The following is a 14,069-nucleotide window of genomic DNA, read 5'->3' as shown; positions in this document are numbered from 1 at the left end:
GAGGGTCTATCTACCAGAGGAGGGTTTATCTACCAGAGGGTCTATATACCAGAGGAGGGTCTATCTACCAGAGGGTCTATATACCAGAGGAGGGTCTATCTACCAGAGGAGGGTCTATATACCAGAGGGTCTATATACCAGAGGAGGGTCTATCTAACAGAGGAGGGTCTATACACCAGAGGGTCTATATACCAGAGGGTCTATCTACCAGAGGGTCTATATACCAGAGGTTCTATCTAACAGAGGAGGGTCTATACACCAGAGGGTCTATATACCAGAGGGTCTATCTACCAGAGGGTATATATACCAGAGGGTCTATCTACCAGAGGGTCTATATACCAGAGGGTCTATCTACCAGAGGGTCTATATACCAGAGGAGGGTTTATCTACCAGAGGAGGGTCTATATACCAGAGGAGGGTTTATCTACCAGAGGAGGGTCTATATACCAGAGGGTCTACATACCAGAGGAGGGTCTATATATCAGAGGGTCTATCTACCAGAGGAGGGTTTATCTACCAGAGGGTCTATATACCAGAGGGTCTATATACCAGAGGAGTGTCTATATACCAGAGGAGGGTTTATCTACCAGGAGGGTCTATATACCAGAGGAGGTCTATCTACCAGAGGAGGGTCTATATACCAGAGGGTCTACATACCAGAGGAGGGTCTATATACCAGAGGGTCTATCTACCAGAGGAGGGTTTATCTACCAGAGGGTCTATATACCAGAGGGTCTATATACCAGAGGAGGGTCTATATACCAGAGGAGGGTTTATCTACCAGGAGGGTCTATATACCAGAGGGTCTATATACCAGAGGAGGGTCTATATACCAGAGGGTCTATATACCAGAGGGTCCTTATACCAGAGGAGGGTTTATCTACCGGAGGAGGGTTTATCTACCAGAGGGTCTATATACCAGAGGAGGGTTTATCTACCAGAGGGTCTATCTACCAGAGGAGGGTCTATATACCAGAGGGTCTATATACCAGAGGAGGGTTTATCTACCAGAGGAGGGTCTATATACCAGAGGGTCTATCTACCAGAGGAGGATTTATCTACCAGAGGGTCTATCTACCAGAGGAGGGTCTATATACCAGAGGGTCTATATACCAGAGGGTCTATATACCAGAGGGTCTATCTACCAGAGGAGGGTTTATCTACCAGAGGGTCTATATACCAGAGGGTCTATATACCAGAGGAGGGTTTATCTACCAGAAGGTCTATCTGCCAGAGGAGGGTCCATCTACCAGAGGAGGGTCTATCTACCAGAGGAGGGTCTATCTACCAGAGGAGGGTCTATCTACCAGAGGAGGGTCCATCTACCAGAGGAGGGTCCATCTACCAGAGGGTCTATATACCAGAGGAGGGTTTATCTACCAGAGGGTCTATATACCAGAGGGTCTATATACCAGAGGAGGGTTTATCTACCAGAGGGTCTATATACCAGAGGAGGGTCTATCTGCCAGAGGAGGGTCTATCTACCAGAGGAGGGTCTATCTACCAGAGGAGGGTCTATATACCAGAGGAGGGTCTATATACCAGAGGAGGATTTATCTACCAGAGGGTCTATATACCAGAGGGTCTATATACCAGAGGGTCTATCTACCAGAGGAGGGTCTATCTACCAGAGGGTCTATCTACCAGAGGGTCTATCTACCAGAGGAGGGTCTATCTACCAGAGGAGGGTCTATCTACCAGAGGAGGGTCTATCTACCAGAGGGTCTATCTACCAGAGGAGGGTCTATCTACCAGAGGGTCTATCTACCAGAGGGTCTATCTACCAGAGGAGGGTCTATCTACCAGAGGGTCTATCTACCAGAGGAGGGTCTATCTACCAGAGGATGGTCTATCTACCAGAGGAGGGTCTATATACCAGGTGGTCTATCTACCAGAGGAGGGTCTATCTACCAGAGGAGGGTCTATCTACCAGAGGGTCTATATACCAGAGGAGGGTCTATCTACCAGAGGAGGGTCTATATACCAGAGGGTCTATATACCAGAGGAGGGTCTATATACCAGAGGAGGGTCTATATACCAGAGGGTCTATATACCAGAGGGTCTATATACCAGAGGAGGGTCTATATACCAGAGGGTCTATATACCAGAGGAGGGTCTATATACCAGAGGAGGGTCTATATACCAGAGGGTCTATCTACCAGATGGTCTATATACCAGAGGAGGGTCTATCTACCAGAGGAGGGTCTATCTACCAGAGGAGGGTCTATATACCAGAGGGTCTACATACCAGAGGAGGGTCTATATACCAGAGGATCTATCTACCAGAGGAGGGTTTATCTACCAGGAGGGTCTATATACCAGAGGAGGGTCTATCTACCAGAGGAGGGTCTATATACGAGAGGAGGATCTATATACCAGAGGGTCTATCTACCAGAGGAGGGTTTATCTACCAGAGGGTCTATATACCAGAGGGTCTATATACCAGAGGAGGGTCTATATACCAGAGGAGGGTTTATCTACCAGGAGGGTCTATATACCAGAGGAGGGTCTATCTACCAGAGGAGGGTCTATATACCAGAGGGTCTACATACCAGAGGAGGGTCTATATACCAGAGGGTCTATCTACCAGAGGAGGGTTTATCTACCAGAGGGTCTATATACCAGAGGGTCTATATACCAGAGGAGGGTCTATATACCAGAGGAGGGTTTATCTACCAGGAGGGTCTATATACCAGAGGATCTATATACCAGAGGAGGGTCTATATACCAGAGGGTCTATATACCAGAGGGTCCTTATACCAGAGGAGGGTTTATCTACCAGAGGAGGGTTTATCTACCAGGGGTCTATATACCAGAGGAGGGTCTATATACCAGAGGGTCTATCTACCAGAGGAGGGTCTATATACCAGAGGGTCTATATACCAGAGGAGGGTCTATATACCAGAGGGTCTATATACCAGAGGGTCTATCTACCAGAGGAGGGTTTATATACCAGAGGGTCTATATACCAGAGGGTCTATCTACCAGAGGAGGGTTTATCTACCAGAGGGTCTATATACCAGAGGGTCTATATACCAGAGGAGGGTCTATATACCAGAGGAGGGTCTATATACCAGAGGGTCTATCTACCAGAGGAGGGTTTATCTACCAGAGGGTCTATATACCAGAGGGTCTATATACCAGAGGAGGGTCTATATACCAGAGGAGGGTTTATCTACCAGGAGGGTCTATATACCAGAGGAGGGTCTATCTACCAGAGGAGGGTCTATATACCAGAGGGTCTACATACCAGAGGAGGGTCTATATACCAGAGGGTCTATCTACCAGAGGAGGGTTTATCTACCAGAGGGTCTATATACCAGAGGGTCTATATACCAGAGGAGGGTTTATCTACCAGGGGGTCTATATACCAGAGGAGGGTCTATATACCAGAGGGTCTACATACCAGAGGAGGGTCTATATACCAGAGGGTCTATCTACCAGAGGAGGGTTTATCTACCAGAGGGTCTATATACCAGAGGGTCTATATACCAGAGGAGGGTCTATATACCAGAGGAGGGTTTATCTACCAGGGGGTCTATATACCAGAGGAGGGTCTATATACCAGAGGGTCTATCTACCAGGAGGGTCTATATACCAGAGGATCTATATACCAGAGGAAGGTCTATATACCAGAGGGTCTATATACCAGAGGGTCCTTATACCAGAGGAGGGTTTATCTACCAGAGGAGGGTTTATCTACCAGGGGGTCTATATACCAGAGGAGGGTCTATATACCAGAGGGTCTATCTACCAGAGGAGGGTCTATATACCAGAGGGTCTATATACCAGAGGAGGGTCTATATACCAGAGGGTCTATATACCAGAGGGTCTATCTACCAGAGGAGGGTTTATATACCAGAGGGTCTATATACCAGAGGGTCTATCTACCAGAGGAGGGTTTATCTACCAGAGGGTCTATATACCAGAGGGTCTATATACCAGAGGAGGGTCTATATACCAGAGGAGGGTCTATATACCAGAGGAGGGTCTATCTACCAGAGGAGGGTCTATATACCAGAGGAGGGTCTATATACCAGAGGGTCTATATACCAGATGGTCTATCTACCAGAGGAGGGTTTATCTACCAGAGGGTCTATATACCAGAGGGTCTATATACCAGAGGAGGGTCTATATACCAGAGGAGGGTTTATCTACCAGGAGGGTCTATATACCAGAGGAGGGTCTATCTACCAGAGGAGGGTTTATCTACCAGAGGGTCTATATACCAGAGGGTCTATATACCAGAGGAGGGTCTATATACCAGAGGAGGGTTTATCTACCAGGAGGGTCTATATACCAGAGGAGGGTCTATCTACCAGAGGAGGGTCTATCTACCAGAGGAGGGTCTATATACCAGAGGGTCTACATACCAGAGGAGGGTCTATATACCAGAGGGTCTATCTACCAGAGGAGGGTTTATCTACCAGAGGGTCTATATACCAGAGGGTCTATATACCAGAGGAGGGTCTATATACCAGAGGAGGGTTTATCTACCAGGGGGTCTATATACCAGAGGAGGGTCTATATACCAGAGGGTCTACATACCAGAGGAGGGTCTATATACCAGAGGGTCTATCTACCAGAGGAGGGTTTATCTACCAGAGGGTCTATATACCAGAGGGTCTATATACCAGAGGAGGGTCTATATACCAGAGGAGGGTTTATCTACCAGGGGGTCTATATACCAGAGGAGGGTCTATATACCAGAGGGTCTATCTACCAGGAGGGTCTATATACCAGAGGATCTATATACCAGAGGAAGGTCTATATACCAGAGGGTCTATATACCAGAGGGTCCTTATACCAGAGGAGGGTTTATCTACCAGAGGAGGGTTTATCTACCAGGGGGTCTATATACCAGAGGAGGGTCTATATACCAGAGGGTCTATCTACCAGAGGAGGGTCTATATACCAGAGGGTCTATATACCAGAGGGTCTATATACCAGAGGGTCTATCTACCAGAGGAGGGTTTATATACCAGAGGGTCTATATACCAGAGGGTCTATCTACCAGAGGAGGGTTTATCTACCAGAGGGTCTATATACCAGAGGGTCTATATACCAGAGGAGGGTCTATATACCAGAGGAGGGTCTATATACCAGAGGAGGGTCTATCTACCAGAGGAGGGTCTATATACCAGAGGAGGGTCTATATACCAGAGGGTCTATATACCAGAGGGTCTATCTACCAGAGGAGGGTTTATCTACCAGAGGGTCTATATACCAGAGGGTCTATATACCAGAGGAGGGTCTATATACCAGAGGAGGGTTTATCTACCAGGAGGGTCTATATACCAGAGGAGGGTCTATCTACCAGAGGAGGGTCTATATACCAGAGGGTCTACATACCAGAGGAGGGTCTATATACCAGAGGGTCTATCTACCAGAGGAGGGTTTATCTACCAGAGGGTCTATATACCAGAGGGTCTATATACCAGAGGAGGGTCTATATACCAGAGGAGGGTTTATCTACCAGGAGGGTCTATATACCAGAGGATCTATATACCAGAGGAGGGTCTATATACCAGAGGGTCTATATACCAGAGGGTCCTTATACCAGAGGAGGGTTTATCTACCAGAGGAGGGTTTATCTACCAGGGGGTCTATATACCAGAGGAGGGTCTATATACCAGAGGGTCTATCTACCAGAGGAGGGTCTATATACCAGAGGGTCTATATACCAGAGGAGGGTCTATATACCAGAGGGTCTATATACCAGAGGGTCTATCTACCAGAGGAGGGTTTATATACCAGAGGGTCTATATACCAGAGGGTCTATCTACCAGAGGAGGGTTTATCTACCAGAGGGTCTATATACCAGAGGGTCTATATACCAGAGGAGGGTCTATATACCAGAGGAGGGTCTATATACCAGAGGGTCTATCTACCAGAGGAGGGTTTATCTACCAGAGGGTCTATATACCAGAGGGTCTATATACCAGAGGAGGGTCTATATACCAGAGGAGGGTTTATCTACCAGGAGGGTCTATATACCATAGGAGGGTCTATCTACCAGAGGAGGGTCTATATACCAGAGGGTCTACATACCAGAGGAGGGTCTATATACCAGAGGGTCTATCTACCAGAGGAGGGTTTATCTACCAGAGGGTCTATATACCAGAGGGTCTATATACCAGAGGAGGGTCTATATACCAGAGGAGGGTTTATCTACCAGGGGGTCTATATACCAGAGGAGGGTCTATATACCAGAGGGTCTACATACCAGAGGAGGGTCTATATACCAGAGGGTCTATCTACCAGAGGAGGGTTTATCTACCAGAGGGTCTATATACCAGAGGGTCTATATACCAGAGGAGGGTCTATATACCAGAGGAGGGTTTATCTACCAGGGGGTCTATATACCAGAGGAGGGTCTATATACCAGAGGGTCTATCTACCAGGAGGGTCTATATACCAGAGGATCTATATACCAGAGGAAGGTCTATATACCAGAGGGTCTATATACCAGAGGGTCCTTATACCAGAGGAGGGTTTATCTACCAGAGGAGGGTTTATCTACCAGGGGATCTATATACCAGAGGAGGGTCTATATACCAGAGGGTCTATCTACCAGAGGAGGGTCTATATACCAGAGGGTCTATATACCAGAGGAGGGTCTATATACCAGAGGGTCTATATACCAGAGGGTCTATCTACCAGAGGAGGGTTTATATACCAGAGGGTCTATATACCAGAGGGTCTATCTACCAGAGGAGGGTTTATCTACCAGAGGGTCTATATACCAGAGGGTCTATATACCAGAGGAGGGTCTATATACCAGAGGAGGGTCTATATACCAGAGGAGGGTCTATCTACCAGAGGAGGGTCTATATACCAGAGGAGGGTCTATATACCAGAGGGTCTATATACCAGAGGGTCTATCTACCAGAGGAGGGTCTATATACCAGAGGGTCTATCTACCAGAGGAGGGTCTATCTCCCAGAGGAGGGTCTATCTACCAGAGGAGGGTCTATCTACCAGAGGAGGGTCCATCTACCAGAGGGTCTATATACCACAGGGTCTATATACCAGAGGAGGGTTTATCTACCAGAGGGTCTATATACCAGAGGGTCTATATACCAGAGGAGGGTTTATCTACCAGAGGGTCTATATACCAGAGGAGGGTCTATCTACCAGAGGAGGGTCTATCTACCAGAGGAGGGTCTATCTACCAGAGGAGGGTCTATATACCAGAGGAGGGTTTATCTACCAGAGGGTCTATCTACCAGAGGGTCTATATACCAGAGGGTCTATCTACCAGAGGAGGGTCTATCTACCAGAGGGTCTATCTACCAGAGGGTCTATCTACCAGAGGAGGGTCTATCTACCAGAGGAGGGTCTATCTACCAGAGGGTCTATCTACCAGAGGAGGGTCTATCTACCAGAGGGTCTATCTACCAGAGGGTCTATCTACCAGAGGAGGGTCTATCTACCAGATGGTCTATCTACCAGAGGAGGGTCTATCTACCAGAGGAGGGTCTATCTACCAGAGGGTCTATATACCAGAGGAGGGTCTATATACCAGGTGGTCTATCTACCAGAGGAGGGTCTATCTACCAGAGGAGGGTCTATCTACCAGAGGGTCTATATACCAGACGAGGGTCTATCTACCAGAGGAGGGTCTATATACCAGAGGGTCTATCTACCAGAGGGTCTATATACCAGAGGGTCTATATACCAGAGAGTCTATATACCAGAGGAGGGTCTATATACCAGAGGGTCTATATACCAGAGGAGGGTCTATATACCAGAGGGTCTATATACCAGAGGGTCTATATACCAGAGGAGGGTCTATATACCAGAGGGTCTATATACCAGAGGAGGGTCTATATACCAGAGGAGGGTCTATATACCAGAGGGTCTATCTACCAGATGGTCTATATACCAGAGGAGGGTCTATCTACCAGAGGGTCTATATACCAGAGGAGGGTCTATATACCAGAGGAGGGTCTATCTACCAGATGGTCTATCTACCAGAGGAGGGTCTATCTACCAGAGGGATTATATACCAGAGGAGGGTCTATCTACCAGAGGAGGGTCTATATACCAGAGGGTCTATCTACCAGAGGGTCTATATACCAGAGGGTCTATATACCAGAGGAGGGTCTATCTAACAGAGGATGGTCTATATACCAGAGGGTCTATATACCAGAGGAGGGTCTATATACCAGAGGAGGGTCTATCTACCAGAGGAGGGTCTATCTACCAGAGGAGGGTCTATTTACCAGAGGAGGGTCTATATACCAGAGGAGGGTCTATCTACCAGATGGTCTATCTACCAGAGGAGGGTCTATATACCAGAGGAGGGTCTATGTACCAGAGGATGGTCTATCTACTAGAGGAGGGTCTATATACCAGAGGAGGGTCTATCTACCAGAGGAGGGTCTATCTACCAGAGGAGGGTCTATATACCAGAGGAGGGTCTATATACCAGAGGAGGGTCTATCTACCAGAGGAGGGTCTATATACCAGAGGAGGGTCTATCTACCAGAGGAGGGTCTATCTACCAGAGGGTCTATCTACCAGAGGAGGGTCTATCTACCAGAGGAGGGTCTATCTACCAGAGGGTCTATCTACCAGAGGATGGTCTATCTACCAGAGGAGGGTCTATATACCAGGTGGTCTATCTACCAGAGGAGGGTCTATCTACCAGAGGAGGGTCTATCTACCAGAGGGTCTATATACCAGAGGAGGGTCTATCTACCAGAGGAGGGTCTATATACCAGAGGGTCTATATACCAGAGGAGGGTCTATATACCAGAGGAGGGTCTATATACCAGAGGGTCTATATACCAGAGGGTCTATATACCAGAGGAGGGTCTATATACCAGAGGGTCTATATACCAGAGGAGGGTCTATATACCAGAGGGTCTATCTACCAGATGGTCTATATACCAGAGGAGGGTCTATCTACCAGAGGAGGGTCTATCTACCAGAGGAGGGTCTATATACCAGAGGGTCTACATACCAGAGGAGGGTCTATATACCAGAGGATCTATCTACCAGAGGAGGGTTTATCTACCAGAGGGTCTATATACCAGAGGGTCTATATACCAGAGGAGGGTCTATATACCAGAGGAGGGTTTATCTACCAGGGGGGTCTATATACCAGAGGAGGGTCTATCTACCAGAGGAGGGTCTATATACCAGAGGGTCTACATACCAGAGGAGGGTCTATATACCAGAGGGTCTATCTACCAGAGGAGGGTTTATCTACCAGAGGGTCTATATACCAGAGGGTCTATATACCAGAGGAGGGTCTATATACCAGAGGAGGGTTTATCTACCAGGAGGGTCTATATACCAGAGGAGGGTCTATCTACCAGAGGAGGGTCTATATACCAGAGGGTCTACATACCAGAGGAGGGTCTATATACCAGAGGGTCTATCTACCAGAGGAGGGTTTATCTACCAGAGGGTCTATATACCAGAGGGTCTATATACCAGAGGAGGGTCTATATACCAGAGGAGGGTTTATCTACCAGGAGGGTCTATATACCAGAGGATCTATATACCAGAGGAGGGTCTATATACCAGAGGGTCTATATACCAGAGGGTCCTTATACCAGAGGAGGGTTTATCTACCAGAGGAGGGTTTATCTACCAGGGGGTCTATATACCAGAGGAGGGTCTATATACCAGAGGGTCTATCTACCAGAGGAGGGTCTATATACCAGAGGGTCTATATACCAGAGGAGGGTCTATATACCAGAGGGTCTATATACCAGAGGGTCTATCTACCAGAGGAGGGTTTATATACCAGAGGGTCTATATACCAGAGGGTCTATCTACCAGAGGAGGGTTTATCTACCAGAGGGTCTATCTACCAGAGGAGGGTTTATCTACCAGAGGGTCTATATACCAGAGGGTCTATATACCAGAGGAGGGTCTATATACCAGAGGAGGGTCTATATACCAGAGGAGGGTCTATCTACCAGAGGAGGGTCTATATACCAGAGGAGGGTCTATATACCAGAGGGTCTATATACCAGAGGGTCTATCTACCAGAGGAGGGTCTATATACCAGAGGGTCTATCTACCAGAGGAGGGTCTATCTACCAGAGGAGGGTCTATCTACCAGAGGAGGGTCTATCTACCAGAGGAGGGTCTATCTACCAGAGGGTCTATATACCAGAGGAGGGTCTATATACCAGAGGAGGGTCTATCTACCAGATGGTCTATCTACCAGAGGAGGGTCTATCTACCAGAGGGATTATATACCAGAGGAGGGTCTATCTACCAGAGGAGGGTCTATATACCAGAGGGTCTATCTACCAGAGGGTCTATATACCAGAGGGTCTATATACCAGAGGAGGGTCTATCTAACAGAGGATGGTCTATATACCAGAGGGTCTATATACCAGAGGAGGGTCTATATACCAGAGGAGGGTCTATCTACCAGAGGAGGGTCTATCTACCAGAGGAGGGTCTATATACCAGAGGAGGGTCTATATACCAGAGGAGGGTCTATCTACCAGATGGTCTATCTACCAGAGGAGGGTCTATATACCAGAGGAGGGTCTATGTACCAGAGGATGGTCTATCTACTAGAGGAGGGTCTATATACCAGAGGAGGGTCTATCTACCAGAGGAGGGTCTATCTACCAGAGGAGGGTCTATATACCAGAGGAGGGTCTATATACCAGAGGAGGGTCTATCTACCAGAGGAGGGTCTATATACCAGAGGAGGGTCTATCTACCAGAGGAGGGTCTATCTACCAGAGGAGGGTCTATCTACCAGAGGGTCTATCTACCAGAGGAGGGTCTATCTACCAGAGGAGGGTCTATCTACCAGAGGGTCTATCTACCAGAGGATGGTCTATCTACCAGAGGAGGGTCTATATACCAGGTGGTCTATCTACCAGAGGAGGGTCTATCTACCAGAGGAGGGTCTATCTACCAGAGGGTCTATATACCAGAGGAGGGTCTATCTACCAGAGGGTCTATATACCAGAGGAGGGTCTATATACCAGAGGGTCTATATACCAGAGGGTCTATATACCAGAGGGTCTATATACCAGAGGAGGGTCTATATACCAGAGGAGGGTCTATATAGCAGAGGGTCTATCTACCAGATGGTCTATATACCAGAGGAGGGTCTATCTACCAGAGGAGGGTCTATCTACCAGAGGAGGGTCTATATACCAGAGGGTCTACATACCAGAGGAGGGTCTATATACCAGAGGATCTATCTACCAGAGGAGGGTTTATCTACCAGAGGGTCTATATACCAGAGGGTCTATATACCAGAGGAGGGTCTATATACCAGAGGAGGGTCTATATACCAGAGGAGGGTCTATCTACCAGAGGAGGGTCTATATACCAGAGGAGGGTCTATATACCAGAGGGTCTATATACCAGAGGGTCTATCTACCAGAGGAGGGTCTATATACCAGAGGGTCTATCTACCAGAGGAGGGTCTATATACCAGAGGGTCTATCTACCAGAGGAGGGTTTATCTACCAGAGGGTCTATATACCAGAGGGTCTATATACCAGAGGAGGGTCTATATACCAGAGGAGGGTTTATCTACCAGGAGGGTCTATATACCAGAGGAGGGTCTATCTACCAGAGGAGGGTCTATATACCAGAGGGTCTACATACCAGAGGAGGGTCTATATACCAGAGGGTCTATCTACCAGAGGAGGGTTTATCTACCAGAGGGTCTATATACCAGAGGGTCTATATACCAGAGGAGGGTTTATCTACCAGGAGGGTCTATATACCAGAGGATCTATATACCAGAGGAGGGTCTATATACCAGAGGGTCTATATACCAGAGGGTCCTTATACCAGAGGAGGGTTTATCTACCAGAGGAGGGTTTATCTACCAGGGGGTCTATATACCAGAGGAGGGTCTATATACCAGAGGGTCTATATACCAGAGGGTCTATCTACCAGAGGAGGGTCTATATACCAGAGGGTCTATATACCAGAGGAGGGTCTATATACCAGAGGGTCTATATACCAGAGGGTCTATCTACCAGAGGGTCTATCTACCAGAGGAGGGTTTATATACCAGAGGGTCTATATACCAGAGGGTCTATCTACCAGAGGAGGGTTTATCTACCAGAGGGTCTATCTACCAGAGGAGGGTTTATCTACCAGAGGGTCTATATACCAGAGGGTCTATATACCAGAGGAGGGTCTATATACCAGAGGAGGGTCTATATACCAGAGGGTCTATATACCAGAGGGTCTATCTACCAGAGGAGGGTCTATATACCAGAGGGTCTATCTACCAGAGGAGGGTCTATCTACCAGAGGAGGGTCTATCTACCAGAGGAGGGTCTATCTACCAGAGGAGGGTCCATCTACCAGAGGGTCTATATACCAGAGGGTCTATATACCAGAGGAGGGTTTATCTACCAGAGGGTCTATATACCAGAGGGTCTATATACCAGAGGAGGGTTTATCTACCAGAGGGTCTATATACCAGAGGAGGGTCTATCTACCAGAGGAGGGTCTATCTACCAGAGGAGGGTCTATCTACCAGAGGAGGGTCTATATACCAGAGGAGGGTCTATATACCAGAGGAGGGTTTATCTACCAGAGGGTCTATCTACCAGAGGGTCTATATACCAGAGGGTCTATCTACCAGAGGAGGGTCTATCTACCAGAGGGTCTATCTACCAGAGGGTCTATCTACCAGAGGAGGGTCTATCTACCAGAGGAGGGTCTATCTACCAGAGGGTCTATCTACCAGAGGGTCTATCTACCAGAGGAGGGTCTATCTACCAGAGGGTCTATCTACCAGAGGGTCTATCTACCAAAGGAGGGTCTATCTACCAGATGGTCTATCTACCAGAGGAGGGTCTATCTACCAGAGGAGGGTCTATCTACCAGAGGTTCTATCTACCAGAGGGTCTATCTACCAGAGGAGGGTCTATATACCAGGTGGTCTATCTACCAGAGGAGGGTCTATCTACCAGAGGAGGGTCTATCTACCAGAGGGTCTATATACCAGACGAGGGTCTATCTACCAGAGGAGGGTTTATATACCAGAGGGTCTATCTACCAGAGGGTCTATATACCAGAGGGTCTATATACCAGAGAGTCTATATACCAGAGGAGGGTCTATATACCAGAGGGTCTATATACCAGAGGAGGGTCTATATACCAGAGGAGGGTCTATATACCAGAGGGTCTATATACCAGAGGGTCTATATACCAGAGGAGGGTCTATATACCAGAGGGTCTATATACCAGAGGAGGGTCTATATACCAGAGGAGGGTCTATATACCAGAGGGTCTATCTACCAGATGGTCTATATACCAGAGGAGGGTCTATCTACCAGAGGAGGGTCTATCTACCAGAGGGTCTATATACCAGAGGAGGGTCTATAAACCAGAGGAGGGTCTATTTACCTGATGGTCTATCTACCAGAGGAGGGTCTATCTACCAGAGCGATTATATACCAGAGGAGGGTCTATCTACCAGAGGAGGGTCTATATACCAGAGGGTCTATCTACCAGAAGGTCTATATACCAGAGGAGGGTCTATCTAACAGAGGATGGTCTATATACCAGAGGGTCTATATACCAGAGGAGGGTCTATCTACCAGAGGAGGGTCTATCTACCAGAGGAGGGTCTATCTACCAGAGGAGGGTCTATATACCAGAGGAGGGTCTATATACCAGAGGAGGGTCTATCTACCAGATGGTCTATCTACCAGAGGAGGGTCTATATACCAGAGGAGGGTCTATGTACCAGAGGATGGTCTATCTACTAGAGGAGGGTCTATATACCAGAGGAGGGTCTATCTACCAGAGGAGGGTCTATCTACCAGAGGAGGGTCTATATACCAGAGGAGGGTCTATATACCAGAGGAGGGTCTATCTACCAGAGGAGGGTCTATATACCAGAGGAGGGTCTATCTACCAGAGGAGGGTCTATATACCAGAGGAGGGTTTATATACCAGAGGGGCCCTGTACCCAGCCCTCTATCCAGCCCTCTACCCAACCCTGTACCCAGCCCTCTATCCATCCCTGTACCCAGCCCTCTATCCATCCCTGTAGCCAACCCTGTACCCAGCCCTGTAGCCAACCCTGTACACAACCCTGT

General features: G+C 47.8%; 1 protein-coding gene across 1 annotated transcript in view; it reads right to left on the bottom strand.

The window, feature by feature from the left end:
* dysf (dysferlin, limb girdle muscular dystrophy 2B (autosomal recessive)) overlaps positions 1-14,069 on the bottom strand; it is a 241,551-nt gene that overhangs the window by 87,241 nt on the left and 140,241 nt on the right. The window lies entirely within an intron of this gene.

This window comes from Oncorhynchus gorbuscha, linkage group LG21, assembly GCF_021184085.1.
Source record: "Oncorhynchus gorbuscha isolate QuinsamMale2020 ecotype Even-year linkage group LG21, OgorEven_v1.0, whole genome shotgun sequence".
NCBI lineage: Eukaryota > Metazoa > Chordata > Actinopteri > Salmoniformes > Salmonidae > Oncorhynchus > Oncorhynchus gorbuscha.
The sequence above is the reverse complement of the archived record's forward strand: the minus strand, read 5'-3'. Positions and strand labels throughout refer to the sequence as shown.